General features: G+C 40.1%; 1 pseudogene; it reads left to right on the top strand.

The window, feature by feature from the left end:
• The first annotated feature begins 1,174 nt into the window (after window positions 1–1,174).
• LOC102250620 overlaps window positions 1,175–5,812 on the top strand; it is a 6,425-nt pseudogene continuing 1,787 nt past the window's right edge.

Genomic DNA, 5,812 nt, shown 5'->3' with positions numbered 1-5,812 from the left:
ACTTGATTCACATGCTCACTGGAAAAAAAAGTTCAAAAGATCTGAAAATTTGTAAAAACTCCAAGCTGGTAGCATTTCCATTTTATATATAATAGAATCCTGTTACAAAAAAAAAAAGCGGTTGTCAGAGGAGGGTAAAACATCTGTGTTAAGCAAGAGATGTACTCTGCTCATTTGCACGCAGGGGTCTGAGCTGACCTCTGGCACACTGAATTTATGGTGAGAGGGGGGGCTTTTAAATTGAGTTTGTTTTATTTTGATCCTCTGTCTGGATATTTCTTTCATACCTCCCAGGCAGTCGCTCTCATGGGTAAGCTTATATTTTTGTTAATAAAAAAATGCAATTGGTGCTAATCTAGACTTCCATCATGGTCGTTCAAGCTTTCCAATGTTAATAACACTCCGAAAGAAAGGATCATCAAAGAGTTGAGACTGCGTGGTTTTGCGGTCAAGGCAGTGAGCCATATTCAGAAATGTCTGCTTTCCTTTCCCTGGTCCACTGCTGCATAACCACGAGACATTTATAAGTTAATTGTTTTCTTTCAGTCCTGTAAAAGGCGACTCTTTACTTATTTAACATGGGTCTAGGGATGGCAATGATTTATGGAGTGAACTAGTTAAGATATTGGGCTTTTGATCTGACTGACCTGGGTAAGAATCTCAACTCATTACTCACTAGCTCGATGACTTAGGATAAGTTAGTAACTATAACTCATTTTACACATATTAGTTATTGTAAAGATTAACTGAGATAATGTATGTAAAGTATGTTGAGACAGTGAGTGGCACATGACGCTCAATAGATGTACAGATTTTATAAATAATGATAATAGCTAAATGTACTTAGGCCTCTACACAAATAATTAACGAAAGAGGAAGCATTATCATACAATTATTATTCATAAATAATAACAGCAACATTTGTATACAGATTTTTATGAGCTCTGCACAGCAATGAATTTTAATGCCAGATCACAAGCACCATACTTCACCTTTCATTTTAAACTATATGGCTTTTTCATATAGTGGCATAATGGAGTACAGACGCTTGAAACACCTCCAATTTTAATTCCCCTCCTCCCCACTGCCTCCTGCTTTGTGCTCTCTAATGAAAAGTAAAGGTTAGGGGAAATCTGTTTGAGGCTCAACCTTCCTAGACAGCCTGGGCCAGCTGATGGCGCAGGGCTCAGAGAGTGATGTGAACAGGAAGGGATACGTGGAGACACTTATGAAACACACAGAAGGTGTCTGCAATTTCGTAATAAAATATACACTAGGGGGAAAGAACTCAGCACCAAAAATAGCAGAACAAATATTTTCAAGAGCTTTCTCTTTGCTTCCTTTTGCTCATCCAATAGGAACTATTTTGTCTTAAATGGATGGATGTGTTGAGTACAATAAATACAAAAACTCTCTTGTTAGAATTCATTAAAAAAAAAATGTAAAAGAGACCTCCTTATATCACAAAAAGACATGGAAGCCTGGGGTTCCTGGATAATAACACATATCAAGGAGCATTAAAGGGACAAGGCCTTCATTTTTACCTAATAACTTTCACCCCGGAGTGATATTGCTTAATTATGGTTTTTTGAATGTTTGGACAATAAAGAAATCAGAATTTATTTTCAAACACATATTGATGTACAGCCAAGCAATATAGTTGTCTCTTATCTCTTAATGAGGTTAAGACCTATGCCTTTAAAGGGATCACAAATAAATTCTTGGGTGTATTTTGCCTTTTAAATATTTTGAATATATGAATTCATCAGGATTTGGGGATTAGGTAACTGCTGTCTACACAAAAAATCTGCAAAATTTTTCATTACTTTTTTATTAGTTGGCAGCAAATACTCTAACTGTGAACTTTTATGAAGCTATAACCATAAAGGACCTTCTGATACTGGTATGATGATAATTCTAAATTTCCTCTTTGCAGCTGTGGTTGATCCCCTCTATTTGGTACAATCTATTTTTTGTGTGTGACTTAACAGAAGAAAGTTGGCTCACTACTGTATTGCCTTCAAGCACTTTCTCGGGAAGTTCTTGAATTAAATCCGCATGGAAACCCAATTCCCCTCTCCACCTTTCCCTTAAGGTGGTTATAAAATGTCAGTAGAAGCAAAGCTGTTTATTTTACTTAGCATTGGATTCTGTTAGTAAATGAGTTTCTGCTGGGGCTTATGTCTAAACCACATCTTTCAATCAGATTCTTTACATTACTAAATGAGTATTAAATTGTGCCATAAATATTAATTTCAAATTCCGAAGTTCAGATTTCACCTAAATCCCAGGGAATAAGCAGAGAGGCCAACAGTTTAACAAGTTCTAGATTCATCTTCTAGGTTCCCTTGCAAAGCATTGCTTTTCTTGGCTGTGTAGTGGGCCAGAAAGACAACTGTGTTGCCTTCCCCACAGGCAGCTTTTCTGTCTGGCAGGGGTCTGTGGGCCACTTTAACACGACAGCTTGGAGATCTCTGCAAACAGTGTGGGCATCCTGGCAGGATGAATGGCTCTCTGAGAATCCATGAGATGCTATACGCTCAGGCAGGCCCTGGCTACTGCTTCAGGGGTTGGGACAGTTTTAAGATACGCTGGAACAAGGCCGGGAAAGAGGATCCTGGGATGTGGATTAATCTGAGGTAATATGGTTTCTCTGGGCTGGGCTTTAGGGGTGTCTCTTATGAGACCGTGCTGTGTTTCCATTTCCAGGGTCTAATGAGCAAGAGGTACTCAGTGGACCCTCAATCTCTCCATCCAGCTCTTTCCAACTCCACTCATTGGAGCATCACACAAAGCACAACAGACAGCAGGCTGCTGCTAATAGTGCGTGTGTAGATAAGACATGAAGGCAAAGACTTCTGTTGCATTTTTTCCCCTGTAATTTGGTTTAACTCTGGAGGTATTTTATATTTTCTCTTAGTAAATCCAATGTGCTTTAAAGAGAAGGGCAATGACATCAGCAGAATTTGCTAGATGGATGACAGAAACATCTACTTGCTTTCTCCCCCCCTTATAAACCTGAGCCTGTTCTTTCCACATAAAGTTGTAGAAGTCTACCATTTGTTTCAGGGCTTTGAGGAATCAATGTTCACCTCCTTTCATTAAAGAGAGACAGGCTACCCTTTGGTACCTGTGTTTCTGTCCTGCTTAAGTTTTAAAATTCTTGAGGCCAAAATATGGTATTCAGTGGTTCTCCATCTTTTCTTTTGGGAAAATCCACTTCATTTTGTTAAAAAATCTCATGATCCTCCATATCTGTGCTTTAAAATCTGTATTATCAGTAATATCCACCACTCTAGACATTTAAAAATAATAAATGCATCTGTATGAAAGATAATGCTATTTGACATAATCCTTGGTTTTAGCTTCACTCACCTCCAGCATTAACTCCTCCATTGCTCAGGAGCCTAGAGCCCACATATTGGCAACCACCGAACACCCTGACTGGAGGTGGCTGCTGGGAGGCATTTGATATGGTTTTAAGTGCAACAATATTAACTGAATGGATCTTTTGGAATTGTCGGGGATCTACCTGTTAGCACCATCCTATCCCTTTAGTGAAACGGTTCTCAATTTATGGGTCTCGAACCCTTTGGGGGTCAAACTACCCTTTCATAGGGGTCGCCTAAGACCATCAGAAAACACATATTTTCGATGGTCTTAGGCAGGGGTCCTCAAACTTTTTAAACAGGGGGCCAGTTCACTGTCCCTCAGACTGTTGGAGGGCCGGACTATAGTTTAAAAAAAAAAACTATGAACAAATTCCTATGCACACTGCACATATCTTATTTTGAAGTAAAAAAACAAAACTTCAAAAAAAAAAAAAGGCTCTCCTAACTTCAAAAAAAAAAAAGCCCTACTAACTGCAAAATAAAAAAAAAATAGACCTCCTAACTTCAAAAAAAAAATAAATCCTAACTTTTTCTTACCTTGGTCCTCAGGCAGCAGCAGGCTCTGCACAGGCAAGCTCGTGACTCGTCCAATCACACCCGAGACTGAGAGGAGGAGTCGAGAGACAGAGAGAAGGAGGGGAGTTGGAGATTTCTGCGCACATTCCACACATGCGCACTGCGGGCCCGGGACGAGTCGGCTACTAAGCAACAGGCAGCAGCGGCAAAAATACCCGGCGGGCCAGATAAATGTTTTTGGCAGGCCGCATGTGGCCTGCGGGCCATAGTTTGAGGACCCCTGGTCTTAGGAACCGAGACACCGCTTCTCTATCCGTCTCCAGGCGGGTCTGCCTACATGCAGATATGCCCACATACGAGTACCCGGCATGATGACATCATCACGCCAACCCCATCACATACACTCCGTACAAATACAGGTGTATGTGACAGGGTTGGCGCCATAATGTATTTATGCGGACCAGTCACACATGTGTAGAGAGCAGCTACTGTGTAGAAAGCAGCTGCTGTGTTGAAAGCAGCTACTCTTTAAAAATATTTTTTATTGATTTTTTACAGAGAGGAGGGGAGTGGGATAGAGAGTTATAAACATTGATGAGAGAGAAACATCGATCAGCTGCCTCCTGCACACTCCTTACTGGGGATGTGCCTGCAAACAAGGTACATGCCCTTGACCGGAATCGAACCCGGGACCCTTCAGTCCGCAGGCCAACGCTCTATCCACTGAGCCAAACCGGTTAGGGCTTAATGAACTGTATTGACTGAACTATGCCATGTATCATCTTTTGTATTATTAAAGCTATTGTTATATATTATTTTCATTAGCAAACCATCCCATGACAATGGATTGTGTAGAGAAGAATGTTAAGAAAAGAAAATATAATGAGGATTTTTTACAGTATGGTTTTACCTCAATAATTACAGCAGGAATTGAGAAACCGCAATGTGTTATTTGTTGTGAAGTTCTATCAGCTGAATCTACGAAGCCAAACAAACTAAAATGCCATTTTGATAGAAAGCATCTGAGCTTTGCCGGCAAGGATACCAACTATTTTAGAAGCAAAGCTGATGGACTTAAGAAAGCCAGACTTGACACTGGTGGCAAGTACCACAAACAAAACGTAGCAGCTGTTGAAGACGAAATTGAGTGCAATATCCTTATCTAACGACACTGTCCACAGAAGAATAGATGACATGTCTGCTGATATTCTTGATCAGGTAATCCAGGAAATTAAATCTGCTCCACTTCCAATATTTAGTATCCAGCTTGATGAATCTACAGATGTTGCAAACTGTTCACAGTTACTGGTTTACATGAGGTATATTAATGATGGCGACTTTAAAGATGAGTTTCTTTTTTGCAAACCTCTTGAAACGACAACTACTGCATGTGATGTATTTGACACAGTTGGTTCATTTCCGAAAGAGCGTAAGATCTCTTGGGAAAAGGTTTGCGGTGTTTGCACAGATGTGCTCTAGCTATGCTAGGATGTTGATCTGGATTTCAACGTTTGGTACTGAATGAGTCACCAAAAGTCATCGGAACTCACTGTGTGATTCATCGGCAAATATTAGCAATGAAGACGCTGCCACAAGAGTTACAAGAAGTAATGAAAAGCGTCATAAGTTGTGTCAATTTTGTAAAGGCGAGCACTTTAAACAGTCGACTGTTTTCGCAACTGTGCAATGAGTTGGATGCGCTGAACAGTGCTCTGCTATTTCACACTGAACTGAGATAGTTGTTGAGAGGAAAATTTTTAAAATGTGTTTTTGAGCTTCGTGATGACCTCAAAACGTTTTTTAATCAGAAAGCAAGACCACAGTTCGAAGCACTTTTTGGCGATAAAAGTGAACTGCAGAAAACAGCTTACTTGGTTGACATCTTTGCCATCTTGAATGAGTTA

Source organism: Myotis brandtii, unplaced genomic scaffold (assembly GCF_000412655.1).
Source record: "Myotis brandtii unplaced genomic scaffold, ASM41265v1 scaffold90, whole genome shotgun sequence".
In the NCBI taxonomy this organism is placed as follows: Eukaryota; Metazoa; Chordata; class Mammalia; order Chiroptera; family Vespertilionidae; genus Myotis; species Myotis brandtii.
Note: the sequence above shows the minus strand (reverse complement) of the source record. Positions and strands in the feature narration are given on the sequence as shown.